We start from the raw sequence: 17,787 nt of genomic DNA on the forward strand, positions 1-17,787 counted from the left end.
AAACCCCTGACAAGCACCAGTTTCTAGCAGATGCCCAAATGAGGAGAAAAGAAACATCTTGAACTTTTTGACCCAAGACTAACAATCTTGACTACAAACAATAGTTACATACACAGTTGTTTAAAAGAAATATAAACTAAAACAGAGAAAGCTGTATGTGGTTGTATCAAAGCAGAGAGGAACACACTACAAGAAAGGCACCCCTATACCTATATCAGTCCAGTCCAAGGCCTGGACAACTCTAGGTTTGACCAAAGCAGATCTTGAGAAAACCCAAGCAAAACCCACGTGAGTCCAAGTGGCCTTGGAGCCACTCGGTGGTCCAGGAGCACCCACTCCACCATCATCAAGCAACCAATGATTTACACCAAGGTCATCATAGTCATGCTTAGGAATAATAGGTTTTATATTGAATCTCACTATAAGACCATAGTCCCAGGATTGGCATTTTATAAGCCCTTGGCTGACTATTGGTCAATTTTGATCCCAAACCCTAGGTATAGGTATTTTCATGTTTTTTTTCATGTTTTCATGTTTAGATCGATTAAGGATCTCAAAATTAGGCCTAGGACCAAATTTGGTTGCCAAATACGCTAAATTGCAAAATATGTCAAAGTTGCTCAAAGAGTTGTTTAGCAACTTTGAGCAACTTTTCTAAAAAATTGTTTAAACTTGAAAAACCTTCCTCCAAATGGCTATTTGGTTCAAACCAACCATGTAACTGTTGGAGCATCCTATATATAGCCCTTATAGGCGGGTGATAGGATAATATGTACTTTTTTGGCAAAGAATCAATAAAATAACCTGTTTTTCCTGCAAATTCACGAGTTTCAGGGTGCTGTACGGACTGGTACGGACATTGAGACATGTACCAGTAATCCCAGGAGTTAGAGTAGTGAGTTAGCTTCCATATGCAAGTGGTTTCATGTTTTGATCATTTGTAGTTTGCAAGTTATTTAAGTTTTGCTGCCAGTGCCTAGAATTCAGGCTTAAATCAAGGGTTTCACCTAGGCCCTGATTGTTTGGGTGTCGTCGGTGGAAACTGTGTAGCTGACGAGTTGGTGTCGTCAATAATTGTTGTGTAGCCGATGGGTTCATGTCTTCGGTAAAGATTGTGTAGTCGACGGACCCCTTCAGGAAGGTTCCGCGAGAAGTAGATTAGTATTGTTATGTAGCCAACGGACCCCTATGGGAAGGTTCGGCGGAAAGTATTTATGCCCCGTCTGGGATCATTGTAAATCATCTTATGAAGCAGAATGTAATGTTTGTGGCATATGCGAATAATACAAGGAGTACTGTCATTCTTGTTACATGTTTGTATGCATTAATCCGTTTACCCCAGTACGGTAAACATTGGGCACATTCCACCATGGGAAATTGATGCCCCTTGGTGGAATCCAAGTTTTGTCAATGTACTTTGAGATTTTGCAGGTTTTAAGGATGGACTAGCAGGGAGTTAAAATTGCCACCATACCCTAGGTGTATGGCACCATACATGCACCATTCAGCAATTTACAACAGTCATTATAACTTTTCTTTGGGAGTGTTCCAAGGTCTGAAACTTTGGAATTAGACTTGTTTTACGTGCCCCAACATGTTCCAATAATCATCTTGCACTTTGGCACATGTGAAGAGGAACCTACAGTGCAACAGCAGCCTAATTAGGCCTAGCAGCCCGGCCTAAATTCTGTAACCACGTGACTGTCATTGCATTTCAGTTTGTGATGTTTTGGCATGTTTCATATGTTCATTAGGGGTGTTGGAATCTCAAATTAAACCTGGTCTCCATGTCGAAGAAACCCATGTTATGCTTGTTTTTCATCATGGGAAGGGCTACTAGCCAAGTAATGGGCTTGTGCTGCAACTTTGTATCAGGGCTGTTTGAACCCAAAAGAACCATATTGACTGCTGTAGACAGACCTTAAACATCCAGGGGGGTGTCTGTATTGCAATCCATGGTTATTGTTCTCACTTCGTTGGAAGTTGGGGGTATGTTCCCTTAATAGGCCTTTTGAAGAATCCTTACATATTGATGTTTTGGACTCTGGCAAACCTAGTGATTAGGTTCCTTGCCTTTTTGGGGTTGTGATAACCTGTTTGAGTCCATTTTTGGATACTTGTGATAAGTGTCTTAGTGTTGAACCCTCTCTTTGGGGTATTGAAGGATTCCAAACTTACCTAGTTGCCTAGTTGTCTGACTGTTGAAGGCTTCCATTGTGCACTGCTGCATCAAGTGGTATCAGAGCCATGTCTGAACCTGAGAATGAGGAGATCCCTGCAAGGGTCACAAACAGTGAGTTAGCAAAGATGGTGAGAGAACAAAAGGCTGCAAATAAGGCCTTGACTCAGAGGCTTCAAGAGCTTGTGAAAAAGCTTGATGACAAGCACAAAGAAGAGTCTGAAACAGAAGAAGGGAGTGAAGAAGAGGAGGATGATGCTGCTCAAAACATACCTGCAGACCCTTTCATAGATGCTTTGAAATCTATGGGAAGGAGGACCATGGAGGAGAAGATGGATTTGTCGGTTTTCAATGGCAAGATGAATGCTGATTTAGCCTTGGATTGGATAGAGGCATTAACCACATCCTTTGAATGTGAAGACATCCCTGAGAAGCAGAGGGTAAAGATTGCAAGATCCAAGTTGAAGAGAGCAGCCCTAACTTGATGGAACTTCATCCAAGTAGAGAGGGTGAAGAATGGAAAGAGCATGATCAGTTCTTGGAATAGAATGATAGCATTGGTCAAGGAGACATATGTACCTGAGGACTATGGGGTACAACTCCATAGGAGGAAGCAAAGTCTGAAACAAAAGGACATGGATGTGGCCTCATACACTAAGGAGTTCTTGAAACTATGTATGAAGACCAATACAGCTGAAGATGAAGAAGAGAAGCTAGCAAGGTACATGAATGGCCTGAAAATACCCATTCAGGAAGAATTGAGTTTACATTGCCCTACCACAATCAGCAAGTGCTATCAAATGGCACTTAAGGTAGAGGAAAAGTGGAAGACAAAGCAAGATTTTGGTAAATGCAAGAGCAATGATAGTGGGAAGAGTTTTAGAGGCAAAAACAACTCTTGGAACAAGGGACAAAGCAGTAGTAGTAGCAGCAGCAGCAAGAATATTGATCAAGAAGATAAGGAGAATAGTGACTCCAATTCAAGATGAAACTATAGAGGAAGAAGACCTTTCAATAGTGGGAGGACAAATGCTGGAAGAGGTAATGGACCATTGAAATGTTACTATTGCAATCAACTTGGTCATCATGCAGGAAGATGCCCTGAGAAGAGGAACGATAACAAAGGTGAAAGGAGAGCACAACTTGTCCAAGAGGATAAGCAAGAAGACAATGATGCTGCTAGAGAATTGGAACCAGAAGAAGGAGCATGTCTAATGATGAGGCAAGTCTTCCTTCAAGTGCTACAAAACCAAGAACCTCCACAAAGGAAGAATCTCTTCAAGACAAAGACCAAATGCCATGAAAAGATATGCAAACTCATTATTGATTCAGGTTCAACTAAAAATCTTGTGTCTTGTGAAATGGTTCAAAAATTAAACTTGCCTAAGCAGCCACATCCTTGCCCATATCATGTTTCATGGTTAACAAAAGGCGAACAAACTCTAGTCACAGAACAAGCTTGGGTAGAATTTTCTATTTCTGATTTCAAGGATAAGGTTTTTTGTGATGTTGTTTAGATAGATGCAGCCCATATTCTTCTAGGTAGGCCTTGGCAATTTGATGTTGATGCCACCCACCATTGTAGCAAAAACACCTATTCCATTACCAAAGATGGGAAAACCTATACCATGAAGCCCTTACCGAATAGCAAGGCTGAAAAAGAACCCACTGTCATTATCACAGAGGAAAAGGAGATGTTAAAAACTCTGAAAGAATCTGATAATGAACCATTTGTCTTGATCCCAAAGCCCAAGGATAAAACCAAAACTGATAAAAAGGAGCCCATACCAAATGAGGTCCTGAAACTGCTGCAAAAGTACAAAGATGTCACTGCTAGTGACCTGACCACTAGCCTCCCTCCGATTAGGGACATAAGCCATCAAATAGACCTCATACCAGGTGCATCCCTGCCTAATAAGGCACCATATAAGATGACACCATTGCAGCATGCAGAGATTGCAAAACAGGTCACTCAATTGTTGGAAAGAGGACTCATTCAAAAGAGTCTTAGTCCTTGTGCAGTACCTGCAGTTTTAGCCCATAAAAGGATGGAAAATGGAGATTATGTAAAGTTAACAAGGCTCTAAAAAAGATTACAATAAGGTACAAGTTTCCCATGCCAAGAATTGAAGACCTATTGGATCAACTAGGAGGTGCTTGTTCTGGCTACCACCAAATCAGGATCAAGCCTGGAGACGAATGGAAAACAGCATTCAAGACTGCTGAAGGTTTGTTTGAATGGTTAATAATGCCTTTTGGTTTGCATAGTGCCCCTAGCACTTTTATGAGGCTTATGAATGAGATATTCATAGATTTTATTGGAAAATTTGTTGTTATTTACCTATATGACATACTAATATTCAATCATAGCAAGGAGGAACATCTTGATCATATAGAACAGGTACTAAGAAGACTCCATCAGCACAAGTTGGTGATCAACTTGAAAAAGTGCATGTTTATGAAAAAGGAACTTGTATTCCTAGGTTTTGTCAATTCACAAGGTACCTCAAGATGGATCCTAAGAAGGTAAATGCAATCATTAACTGGCCTCCACCAAAGAATCAGAGTGATGTAAGAAGCTTCCATGGACTTGCAACATTTTATAGAAAGTTCATCAAAAATTTCAGTCATGTGTGTGCACCTATGCTGCAAACAATCAAAGGTGGAAAGAAGACTAAATTTGCATGGATAAAGGAAGCAAATGATGCATTCCAGTACCTAAAGAATAGAGTCTCTCAATATCCTATCTTGGTCCTCCCTGATTTCAACAAGGTCTTCACTGTAGAGACAGATACAAGCAATTTGGCCATAGGAACAGTCCTAAGCCAAGAAGGCAAGCCAGTTGCTTTCTTTTCAGAGACATTGAATGAGGCCAAGAGGAAGTACTCCACATATGACCTAGAGCTTTATGCCATGGTCCAAGCCCTCAAGAAATAAAGGCACTACTTGATTCCAAAGGAGTTTGTAGTCTATACTAACAACCATGCACTAAGATTCCTGAATTCACAAGAGAAACTTTCAGTCAAGCATCTCAAATGGGTAGAGCAATTACAAGCCTATACCTTCAGCATTCAACATAAAAAGGGTGTAGCAAACAAAGTTGCTGATGCTCTTAGTAGGAGGATTGGTCTGGTTGAAGAAGTGCAACTACAAAGTGTGGGTATTGAGTCTCTTAAGCACCTATACCCGGATGACGCTGATTTTTCAGAGATATATCAGATTTGCACAAAAATGGAAGGCAGATATCATAATGATTTCTCTGAATATCTGATTCAGAATGGTCTATTATTCAAGGGAGCACAACTATGCATACCAAAGTGCTCAATGAGAGCAAATATAATCAAAGAAAAGCATTGTGGCAGCCTAGGAGGACATTTTGGCATTGACAAAACAGCAGAGATGGTAAAAAGGAGTTTTTTTGGCCCAAGTTGAATAATGATGTCAGGAAGTTCATTGACTCTTGTACTATTTGCCAACAAGCAAAAGGGATGACAACAAATCAAGGACTCTACCAGCCTTTACCGATCCCTTCAAGGCCTTGGGAATCTATTTCAATGGATTTTTTCATGGGACTACCCAAAACCAAGCAAGGATTTGACTATGTGTTTGTCATAGTGGACAGGTTCAGCAAAATGGCCCATTTTGTGCCATGCAAAAGTACCTATGATGCATCTCATATAGCCCATCTCTTCTTCAAAGAAGTAGTAAGAATTCATGGCTTACCTCAAACAATTGTCTCAGATAGAGATGTCAAGTTTCAAGGCCACTTCTGGAGGACACTTTTCAAGAAGTTAGGCACAAATCTCACCTATAGTTCAGCCTATCACCCTCAAACAGATGGGTAGACCGAGGTGGTAAATAGGTCCGTAGGCAATCTTTTAAGATGCCTAACCAAGCAGTATTCACAAAGTTGGGATACCATACTGCCCCAAGCAGAGTTTGCTTTCAATGACTCCATCAATAGATCTACTGGTACAACCCCTTTCCAAGCAGTATATGGTTTGCATCCCAAGGGACCATTAGAACTAAAGGAACTTCCAACTGATTTCAGAATCAGTGCTCAAGGCCAAGAGTTAGCAGAACTGATCACTAAAGTGCAACAGCAAGTGAAAGATACCTTGCAAAAATCTGCCTTGAAGTACAAAGAAAATGTTGATAAGAAGAGGAAAGAGGTACGCTTCAAAATTGGGGACAAAGTTTGGGCATTTCTGAGGACAGAAAGACTACCCAAGGGTAGGTATTCCAAGTTGCAAATGAAAAAGGTAGGACCTTGCAGCATATTGAACAAAATTGGTGACAATGCTTATGAGGTATCCCTTCCTCCAACTTTGCAAATCTCTCCAATTTCAACATTGCAGACCTTACACCATACAAGGTTATAGTAGGTTCAAACAATGAGCAAGAATATGAGGACTATGTCACAAACCTTCCACAAAGCAAACCAGTGGAGATTGAAGCCGTTTTGGACTCCAGGGTACTCAAGCAAACTAGATCAAGGAAGTACATGCAGTACTTAGTCAAATGGAACGGCCTCCCAAATATCGATGCCACATGGCTTAATGAAGATCAACTACAGCAGCATGGTACATCGGTGGAACATCTACTCTCAAGTAGGGACTTGAGCTTTAAACATCCAGGGGAGTATGGTGCAGGAGCACATCATCAAGCAACCAATGATTTACACCAAGGTCATCATAGTCATGCTTAGGAATAATAGATTTTATATTGGATCTCATTGTAAGACCATAGTCCCAGGATTGGCATTTTATAAGCCCTTAGCTGACTATTGGTCAATTTTGATCCCAAACCCTTGGTATAGGTATTTTCATGTTTTTTTTCATGTTTTCATGTTTAGATCCATTAAGGATCTTAAAATTAGGCCTAGGACAAAATTTGGTTGCTAAATATGCTAAATTGCAAAATATGTCAAAGTTGCTCAAAGAGTTGTTTAGCAACTTTGAGCAACTTTTCTAAAAAATTGTTTAAACTTGAAAAACCTTTCTCCAAACGGCTAGTTGGTTTAAACCATGTAACCATTGGAGCATCCTATATATAGCCCTTATAGGCAGGTGATAGGATAATATGTACTTTTTTGGCAAAGAATCAATAAAATAACCTGTTTTTCCTGCAAATTCACGAGTTTCAGGGTGCTGTACGGACTGGTACGGACGTTGGGACATGTGTCAGTGATCCCAGGAGTTAGAGAAGTGAGTTAGCTTCCATATGCAAGTGGTTTCATGTTTTGATCATTTGTAGTTTGCAAGTTATTTAAGTTTTGCTGCCTGTGCCTAGAATTCAGGCTTAAATCAAGGGTTTCACCTAGGCCCTGATTGTTTGGGCACATTCCACCATGGGAAATTGATGCCCCTTGGTGGAATCCAAGTTTTGTCAATGTACTCTGAGATTTTGCAGGTTTTAAGGATGGACTAGCAGGGAGTTAAAATTGCCACCATACCCTAGGTGTATGGCACCATACATGCACCATTCAGCACTTTACAACAGTCATTATAACTTTTGTTTGGGAGTGTTCCAAGGTCTGAAACTTTGGAATTAGACTTGTTTTACGTGCCCCAACATGTTCCAGTAATCATCTTGCACTTTGGCACGTGTGAAGAGGCACCTACAGTGCAACAGCAGCCTAATTAGGCCTAGCAGCCCGGCCTAAATTCTGTAACCACGTGACTGTCATTGCATTTCAGTTTGTGATGTTTTGGCATGTTTCATATATTCATTAGGGGTGTTGGAATCTCAAATTAAACCTGGTCTCCATGTGGAAGAAACCCATGTTACGCTTGTTTTTCATCATGGGAAGGGCTACTAGCCAAGTAATGGGCTTGTGCTGCAACTTTGCATCAGGGCTGTTTCAACCCAAAAGAACCATATTGACTGCTGTAGACAGACCTTAAACATCCAGGGGGGTGTTTGTATTGCAATCCATGGTCATTGTTCTCACTTCATTGGAAGTTGGGGGTATGTTCCCTTAATAGGCCTTTTGAAGAATCCTTTCATATTGGTGTTTTGGACTTTGGCAAATTGGTGTTTTGGACTTTGGCAAACCTAGTGATTAGGTTCCTTGCCTTTTTGGGGTTGTGATAACCTGTTTGAGTCCATTTTTGGATACTTGTGATAAGTATCTTAGTGTTGAACCCTCGCTGTGGGGTATTGAAGGATTCCAAACTTACCTAGTTGCCTAGTTGTCTGACTGTTGAAGGCTTCCATTGTGCACTGCTGCATCACTCGGCTAGGGAAAAGAACAATAAATATTTGAAAGCTCATTTGACGAATAGTAATGTGTAAATTAGCAGTTTTGCCTATAAGTGCCATTTTTGGTTTTTACTTTTTTAAGATTACTGAATTCTTCCTTCGAAGGTGAAGGCCTAAAAACCTATACCAACAAAAAAGAGATAGTTACACAGGAAAGAGATTTATATCAAAGATTGAGTGAACATTGTAAAACAAAAAAAAATCAATTTTGAAATTTTTTCACAGTTAATAGAAGTTCTTTTCTTTTTTAAGTTTTGAATTTTTCTAAACCTTTTATACATAATAGAAGAGTCACAATATTGACCCTTTTTGTCTTCTTTTTGAGTTGTAAGGTTGTGAATTTGTTAAAAAATCATTTTTGTAGAACTTATATAAAATTATTGTAGTTAAAGTTCAGTTGCCCCACATGTAAAGAGCTCATCCACATTTGACACAGTGCCACCTCTTTGGCACATACAACCACGATTGAACGACTTCATGGTAATGGAGGCTATCATTGATTTTGTAACCAATGAGGAAATGAGTATAAGAATCTATACAGTTGAGTGAAGATCACCCATACACTATTAACAGGTAAGGAATAAGAATTTATCTAAGGCCAAATATAAAGGGGTTGCCACAGCAACAAATAATGAGATATATTTAAGAACAAGTGGATGTCCACATGGTAAGCAAAAGATCAAATGAAAGAGCACATTCTCTTTTCAGGAAAGGATTGTAGAATCCTAGTGGCTTGTCACAACCAACTAGCCCACATCCTCTCATGCACCATCTTCTCAAGAAAAGAATAACCCTTTTTTCTTCATAAAAGGGGCCCGTGGTAAAATATTCAAAAGAAACAAGGATAGTTGCAAATGAGTGCATCAATCACTGCATTTATGACAATTTCTTTTCTTTTAACCTTGTTAGATCACCATATCGATAGGATATGGTAGTGGCAATTGCTAATGTACCTCCCAACTCTATTAATTTTACTTACAAAACGATGTGCACCACCTTAATAGCCAACGAGAAAGCTTTTGTAGATGTATTATTGATTGCAATCAACGAGACATGGCCCGTAATAGATGTGTCCATCATTTTTTATTGTTGAAAAGTTTGCAAAAACAGACTACTAATCAATGTCATTGCATTGTCCCCTGTAATGTCCTTTCTTGTAGATGCCCTAGTTTTGCCCTAAATCACAATTTCCAAGTAGAATAAAATTAGTAGCATTATGTATCTAGTTGAGATCTTGCGACATGTTAGGAAATCATTGAAATAATCCACAGAAAAAGATCTTCCTTATTAGAAATATTAAAAACATAAATCATTTCAACTAGGGTTAGGAAAATTAAACTTATCATAAGGTACATTTAGTGTATTAATGGACTCCAACCATAGGAGAGGTATGATAAGGGGCGTATTACAGTGCCTTGATAAATCATCTATACTAGGCCCAAGAGTGGATACCATCCCTCTTGGCTTCATGGGGCCCCCACCATCCATATGAGGTGGTGTATCAAGTGAGGAATTTATAATCCATTAACTCTCTTCCCTAGGCCCAAGAAGATACCATATCTCTTGGCCTCATGTGGTGCTTGCCATCCATATGAGCAGGTGTATCTCGTGAGGTGTCCATAATCCATTAATCCTCTATCTTAAGCCCAAGAGCAGAGACCAACCCTCTTGGTCTCATGCAGCTCTCATCGTCCATATGAGGGGTTGCACCTAGTGAGGAATCCATAACTGTTCCCTAGCATAATACACACAAGAGTTACACAAAATTGCATATATTCTTCAAATGGAGGATCACATAATAATAATGTCCTATTTATTCATATTATTCATAAGCAAGAATCATGCATAAGAAATCATAAATAAGAATCCATCGTACTGCTCATTATCAGAACTGATACTTCATATGGATTTATAGAAATATTCAAACACTTGAGAGATGTTGTATATTAAATCTGCTTGGGTTCAATCCCTTTTTTGGATGCTAGCCTTAGATACCATGTCTTCTCCTAAAACCAACGCAACTTCATTTACTATATCATATCCTTTCCCTTAACTTGCCCTCATTGGAGCTCGGACTCTCTTCCTCACTTCGGCAATTCCCTTTTTCATGGTCTAGAAGGGGAGTTTCCATTTTCACTCACATCTTGCTGTTTTGGTAAATTGATGTTGCTGTAGTTGTACTAAACAGAGGAGATGAAAGCTCCTTATATAGATTTACAAAGACGATGTTTCTAAAGAAACAATTGTGAACTAAAGATGAAAATATAAAATACCTAAGAAACTAAAAACTAACTAAGATGACCATTAAAGAAACATTATAATATTCTAAATTCTAATACTTGCTTTGATCTCAGCATAGTACTTTCAGCCTCGTTTGTTTGTTCTACCATTATCTTTTCTATCATATCTCTTGGTTGTTTGGGGAGGTAGAAATACAAAAACAGGGACTCGATTGTGGCAAGCCTGATAATCACAACCACCCAACATTTTTGTCCTTGTTCATGCTTGTGTGTAGGTGCAACAAGGGAGAAAGCAAGCATTCTAGAGGCTTCATGTGTTGGACTATTAAAAATAGTTCTCCTTGTCCTTTTCAGCTTAATAATCATACTTTCTACTGCTTTGATGCTTGCATGCACTTTGGCTTATCGTACTTAGCAAATAGATAAACATTCACTTCTTTGGCATCTTATGATAAGAATTTTTGTACTCTATCCATATAGGATGCCAATGCACTGCAACATTGTCCACAGCCCGCACATTTATCCTAGGCAAAGAGGGTACGAGGCTAGCCAAAGAGTAATCCTTTCATTGCTTTTCATACTTGCACACACTTTGGCTTATCGTACTTAGCAAATAGCAAAACATTCACTTGTCTGGCATCTTTATGGCATGAACTTCTATACTCCATCCATAAAAGGATGTCAACACTAGCCAAAGCGCCTTGCAACTTGTTAATTTGTCTTTTGTAGCTTAAATATTTTAATCTATTAGGTAACATCAATTGCACACACCTATCTTGGTGAGAAAACACAGGGGTTGAGGAACCTCAAAGGTTTGCTCAAAGTAGAGAGAGGGGAATTCATTCCTCGAGAAACCTAACCACCTTTTAGAGTGGTACAATACTTCCACTCTACACAAACAAATCTGATTAACCATCTTCTATTCAATGATATCCCCAGTAAACCTAAAAGTAACAATTTGTTGGGAATCTCAAACTCAATTTCCTTACCTCACAATCATTTGCACAATCAGCCCAATAATCTTCAAGGTGAGGAATACAATAAAAAGTCAAGGTCTCACTACAAATTGCTTTTCACAAAGTCTTTTTTTTCTATGAACAATGTGGTTGTTTCCATTAATATAAAATAATTTACACTAGTCATAAGAAAAAGTAGGAGTATAGACACTGAAAAATGGTCAATGCCTATGGTCCCCCCTTTTTTAACATTCTTCTGTATTATGTGTTTGATATTTATCATTCACCGATATCATGTCATTCCTCATTAATTGAATAATGAATATTGTTTAATTATCACTAATATTTGTCCCTAATTTGCATTGTATCCTCCATCAATTCCTTCTTCACTTATCCAATCATTGCATCATGTCAACTAATTTTACTTTCATGGGCAAATAACCAATAATTTCCCCACTATTTATATGGCCTATGTCATGATAAATCCCCCATTGCATTTATCTCCCAATTAATTAATTAAATGTTCCCTTTTTCAAATGTGAGAATTATTGAGTTTTTAAAAATTAAAATATTCCCTCTCGTAGTTTGCCTCCACCTGCTAATTTAGCCTACACCTTCCCTTCCCATTTTTCCCACTAATTTAACTTCCCCTTCCCCTTCCAAATTGCATTTCCATTTATGCATTCAATCTAGTTATAAAATGTTACATCCCAAATTTTTTCTTAGTTAAAAATGTTCGTTATAGTCATTGAGACTTCAAACGAAACTTGGTTGGTTAAATTGTTGATTACATGTGAAAATGAAGCGTTACTTGTTCGTTATGGTTTCATGTGAAAATGAGGAGTTGGTTGATCGTTATGTTTCTTGAGAAATTGAAATAATGGTTTTTGTTATGATGTTAAACGAATGGCAAGTGGATTACCTTATATGATTATTTGATTTTAATTAAACAATTTGGGAATATGTAATTACCTTGATAAACTTCTTTTGCAAGAACGCCACGAAGGGAAGGAAGCATTACTACAAAAGGAAAAGGCATGAGGGTACCCCCTACCATTGAGCTGACAGGTATGAGTCCTAAAGCACCTTGGTCAAGGGAAAACTGGACTAGGCAAGCAAGATCATCATGAGCTAACTGGTCAATGCACCTAATAAGATAATAAAATAATCAAGCTAAGAACAAATTGTTACCTTTATAAATTGGAATGATCTCGGAGCTTCCTGATTATAACTGACATGTCTTAATATAATGATACCATGATACCTACATGTACATACATATATACATATATATGCACAATTTCAAATATGACGTACATGAACGTATATGCAAAATATGATGTCTCAACAAGTACATATATTTAGGATATTACGTATGTATATATGCATATGCAAGTAAAGGGGGATACAAGAAGGTATCTTTATAATAACACATGGAGAGCAAATTTATAAATCCACCTTTAGGCAATGTTATAATTTTATTTTTTTGAGCCACCGGCCTTTTATATATTATTCAGCAGCCTATAATGATATTGTGTTTAATCAACCATTTTTTGTATTATCGGTATCTTTTTAATGGCTCTTGAATGTAACTCTTAATTCCACCACCTTTCCTCTATCTTGCTCGTAACTCCTGTATCTAGCATGCATTCAAAAGGTCAAGCTTTCTCTAATCAGCGATTGCCTTCATAATATTGGAGACTCCCATATCTGCGATTCATTTGCTATCTATATTTTGTTGCCATCTGCGAATTCATTTGCTATTTACATTTGATTGTCACTTACGAATTCATTTGCTATCTATGTTTGCATTGGCCATTGTTCACACCAGTAAGTTACACTCATAAGTGTCGTTAATTTATACCTGCAAATTATATCCTTCCATGATCAATTTCTATTTGTGATTTCCCATTTTGGTGATTGTGTCCTACCTGCAATCGCAAGAGGCCTTTTATCTTACAGTCAAGAAGTCGTGCCAGGCATTCTAGGCAACCACCAGCAGTTGAGGGTAAAAATATCATCGCTTACAACGCCACGTCGTGTATTTTTTTCTGCACTTCATCTGTTATTTTTACTTTATAAAAGGCTCTGAAATTCTAGCTGGAAATCTTAAGGAAAATGTCTAAAAAGAAGTTAGACGGACTAGGTCCAAATTGGATGTCTTGATTTCATAAGTCTGATTGTTTATGTAATGCAAAAAGGGGTCTAAACTATCTGTTGTAACTATTATGATTATTCCTTTCGGATCATAAATTAAATTGAAAACTTTTCCAATTTTGTGCAATACTTGTATAGGAGCATCATCCATATGTCTCTGAGATAAGAGAAAGCACTCTCATAGAATTAAGGAAACTATTATGAACTACCATGAACTTCTTTTCTAAATGTCTGATATAAGCCCAGGCTGGACAAAAAGTTGACAATGATGAACAAAGATTGGTCAAGGATATGGACAGCCACACTGAGATTCATCAAGGAAGACCAGCAAGATCGAGATGAAGAATGTGAGTTGATAATAAATGATCAACTGGTTATACCTACAAGATCAGAGAAAGAAGTCAGTAACAACTAAACAATTAATGAAGATAAGTAAAGTGGGTCAGCTCATGGTGATCAAATGGTATAATTATTGTCGTCAAGTCAAGCGGCGGGTGATCAAGCACATAGTGTCCATGTAAATGATGTGTTCCACAAGGACGCGTCCCCTATGCTTTTAGGCTCGTACCTGTCCCAAGGATGAAACAGGGGCGTCCCCTTTTTGCCAAATTCAGAAACGTCCCTAAAACGGCAAAAAAAATTGGGCAGGAAACTTGGGGATGGCTCGCAGTACCAGGGACGGCTTTGTTGTACCCTAGCCATCCCCGAAACTTCTAGCCATCCCCTTTTTTCCAGCTAGTCAAATAAAGGCAAAACAGTAAATTTTTCTTTTTGTGCTGGTCCATAGTTGTCTTGAAGACATAATAAAAATATGCAAACCATATTTGTTCATTAAAACACTAAAACACTAACTCTTCTACTCATTTTAAGATATGATGTACATGCTAAGATGGAAAAAAAACATAGAGCAACAGCAGTACCAGCAGTGAGGAAAGATTGCATTTAGTGTTTATATTTACTAATTATTTTAGTTGCACTTCAAATTTCATTCTGATTTCATGTATACTACTTGGAGACTTTAGGCATTTTGATTTTACTACGTATGTATGTGATATGTTTTAATGGAGGTACTTAGTGTTTGTCATTTGATAATTTTCCATGTATTTTGATGTATTGATCTTCTAAAATGTCTACAGTGAATGGTTTATCAATGTTATGATATGCATACTTAAATTTTTTCTCTCTATATAAAAAATCCCCTATGTTTTTAATCGTCATCCCCTCAGGTCCCATCCCCTAAAGTATGGCTTTGACCCGTCCCCATACTGGAAACATGTCCCCGTCTCGAAAACTCCGTGGAGCATAGTGTAAATCCCTAGCCAAGGTAGGATTAGTGGCTCACGATTTCTATTGTGATCACTAGAGATCAGGATAGCTTACAGTCGGACGGATAGGTTGATGAAAGGTATTCTCAGCCTAGTCGGTTGTGAGTTGACACTCTAACACCAAGATGCTCAGTGGTACATCAAGGGTGTCCCATGCCTAATCCCAGGTAGGGAGGGTCTTTCTTAGTTGAGATTGTGTGGGAATACTTAAGGGTCCGCAGTTGGGAGGTTAAGCCCCTAACAATGCTTCTCCTCTCCACCAAATGCCAAGACTTGTACAAGACAAAGATATGATTTGCATTCAAGTTATCTTCTTTTAACGGGTATTTTGCTTTTATGATTCTTGTAAGTTCAGGTGAAGATATGTTTAGATAGTTAATATTGTTAATGTAGTTGCTCTCTTTTCAATTGACTGGGATTCAATTAATCTGTTATAATCATTGATCTCTTTCATTTGATTATGTGAAGTAACTGTTATAACTATCTTTCATGTGATTATGAAAAGTAATATATCTTTTATTTACATTTTAATTGTTATGGAAAAATAGCTTGTTACATATGGTATCAAAGCTTAGGGTTCGACAGTGAACCTTGGGCTCTGTAGATGCTCAAGAATGGTTCACGTCTATGGTTTCATCACTTCTTCATACTAACTCGTCCCATTTTCTCATTCCACTAACTCCAATCTTTTGGCCAACTTGATCATATCTCAACAGTGTCTGTTATCATTCGTATCCTCTTTCACATCAATTGCAAATCATTTTGGAATCATATCAAATCAACTTGGAACCATTTCAAATCAACTCAAAATCATATCACATCAACTCGGAATCACCCCAAATCAACCCGGAATCAATCTTAATCAACCCAGAACATGTCAAACATCCCAAATCTATCATCATTTGTCCAATCCTAGGCATTGTTGCGTCTTTCAATGCCTTGGAAAACTATCAATCTATCAAATCTTATCAATCTGACCTTAGTATTGTCATAGCTCTCAGTGCTAGGTCAAACTATCATTCACATCATCTGATCTGTGACACTGTCGAGTCTCTCAATGTTGGATCATAGCATTTTCAACCATTTAATAATATTGACAATGTCTATCGATGTTATTTATCAACCAATCTCAATCTTGTAGCATTTTACAATGTTAGTTAAATGTTACGTGTCCTTAATTCATGTCGTGTCCTTGGCATGTTATCAATTTCAATCAATTGATCAATTTGACCATCGCTTTGGTCTATCCGTCATCATCCTAGTCAATCTCCATTATCGTCACACTTCATTAAAGGATATTGTCACACTTATTTAATCAAATTGGCCAATCGTCTACTAATTTTCTCTATAGGATTAATAACCCATAATTTAATCCTATATCATTTCACTAATTATCCTTCCTAACTAACATCCTCAATTAATTAATTGTATCAATTAATTGATTCATCATTCACAAACCATGGAAATTCTCAATTTCCTAAGTCATTTTCCACCATTTTTTACTAATTTCTATCTGTGTGGAATAAGGGATTTTTAATCCAAATATCCCACATAATATTGACATCATCGTGACACATGGACATGACACATCATGAATTACATCATCACACTTGGCTAAGATATGTCATAATCGATATATTCTTATTCCCTTACGCATATTTATATTTGGCTTCCATTGTCATAGATTCTTGGCTTTAAGTGGGTTTGAGGTTTCATATGACACGTCATAGATCCTCTTCCATTTTTAGCCATGTTTGACTTCCAAAGCATCATACAATCCTACATTTGGCATCTTGTGTCATATGCGTCATGGATTCTCAAAGGAATCTCTTGCCAAGTTGCATATCCAAGGTGACAAGTCCAATGCTCTCATCTTTCGTGTCGATTATAAAATGAGCATTCTTCCTCTCATTTCTAGTCCTTGAGTCCTTGAGTCCTTCAAGTCCCTAGCTTCTTAGTCTTTTGCTCTCTCTCTCTCACGCTAAAATCACATCTTCTAGCATTCTCGTAGCATTATCACTATCTTAGGCTTTTGCTTCTTAATTGTGTGCACTATAGGCAACTGGAGCTACATCACATGGAGAAGAAAGAAGGACATGGGAGCTACAAGTGAAAGAGGGAGTTTTAACTTTTTGTTCTTCCTTTTGTTTATTTGGCTTTCATGGTAGACTAGAGGGTGCCAATGTATGCTTATTGAGTTTGTGATTTGCTCATAGTATGTTAGACATTAGCCCGTTTTCTAGTCCTACAATTGGTACTGTTTGAGTGCACTTGGTAGTCTGAGAACCCAGTTTGGACTTACAGATAGCAATTTGAGACTTTAGTAGTGTCCTTAGGTACCAAGATAGTCCCGCTTGTCTTAGCATGTCCTGATCTGCATTCTACATCTCCTAACCTTCATTGTCTTCATCTAGGGCTTCATTCCTTAGGTTAGAACCTTCATTTTGCATCCCCTATCCAATCATAACATCAACCCCAGCATCCTAGCTCCCTGGTATAGCAACCTGGCAATCACCCAACCCAACATCAACAACCATTCAACCCAATCTCCCAACTGCGCCATGAAACTACCAACTGCACCCAAACTAGCCCCAAGTGCACCATAGGCGCAATTGGTGTTGTTGGAGCGCACTTAGTGCTGTCACAGCACAGTTGGATACCTGCAT

General features: G+C 38.2%; 1 protein-coding gene across 1 annotated transcript in view; it reads right to left on the bottom strand.

Annotated features, from left to right (window-relative positions):
* Positions 1 to 17,787, bottom strand: part of LOC149540831 (Beta-ketoacyl synthase) — a 104,602-nt gene that overhangs the window by 45,189 nt on the left and 41,626 nt on the right. The window lies entirely within an intron of this gene.

Source organism: Cupressus sempervirens, chromosome 9 (genome assembly GCF_028749045.1).
Source record: "Cupressus sempervirens isolate cs-2001-9-10 chromosome 9, ASM2874904v1, whole genome shotgun sequence".
In the NCBI taxonomy this organism is placed as follows: Eukaryota; Viridiplantae; Streptophyta; class Pinopsida; order Cupressales; family Cupressaceae; genus Cupressus; species Cupressus sempervirens.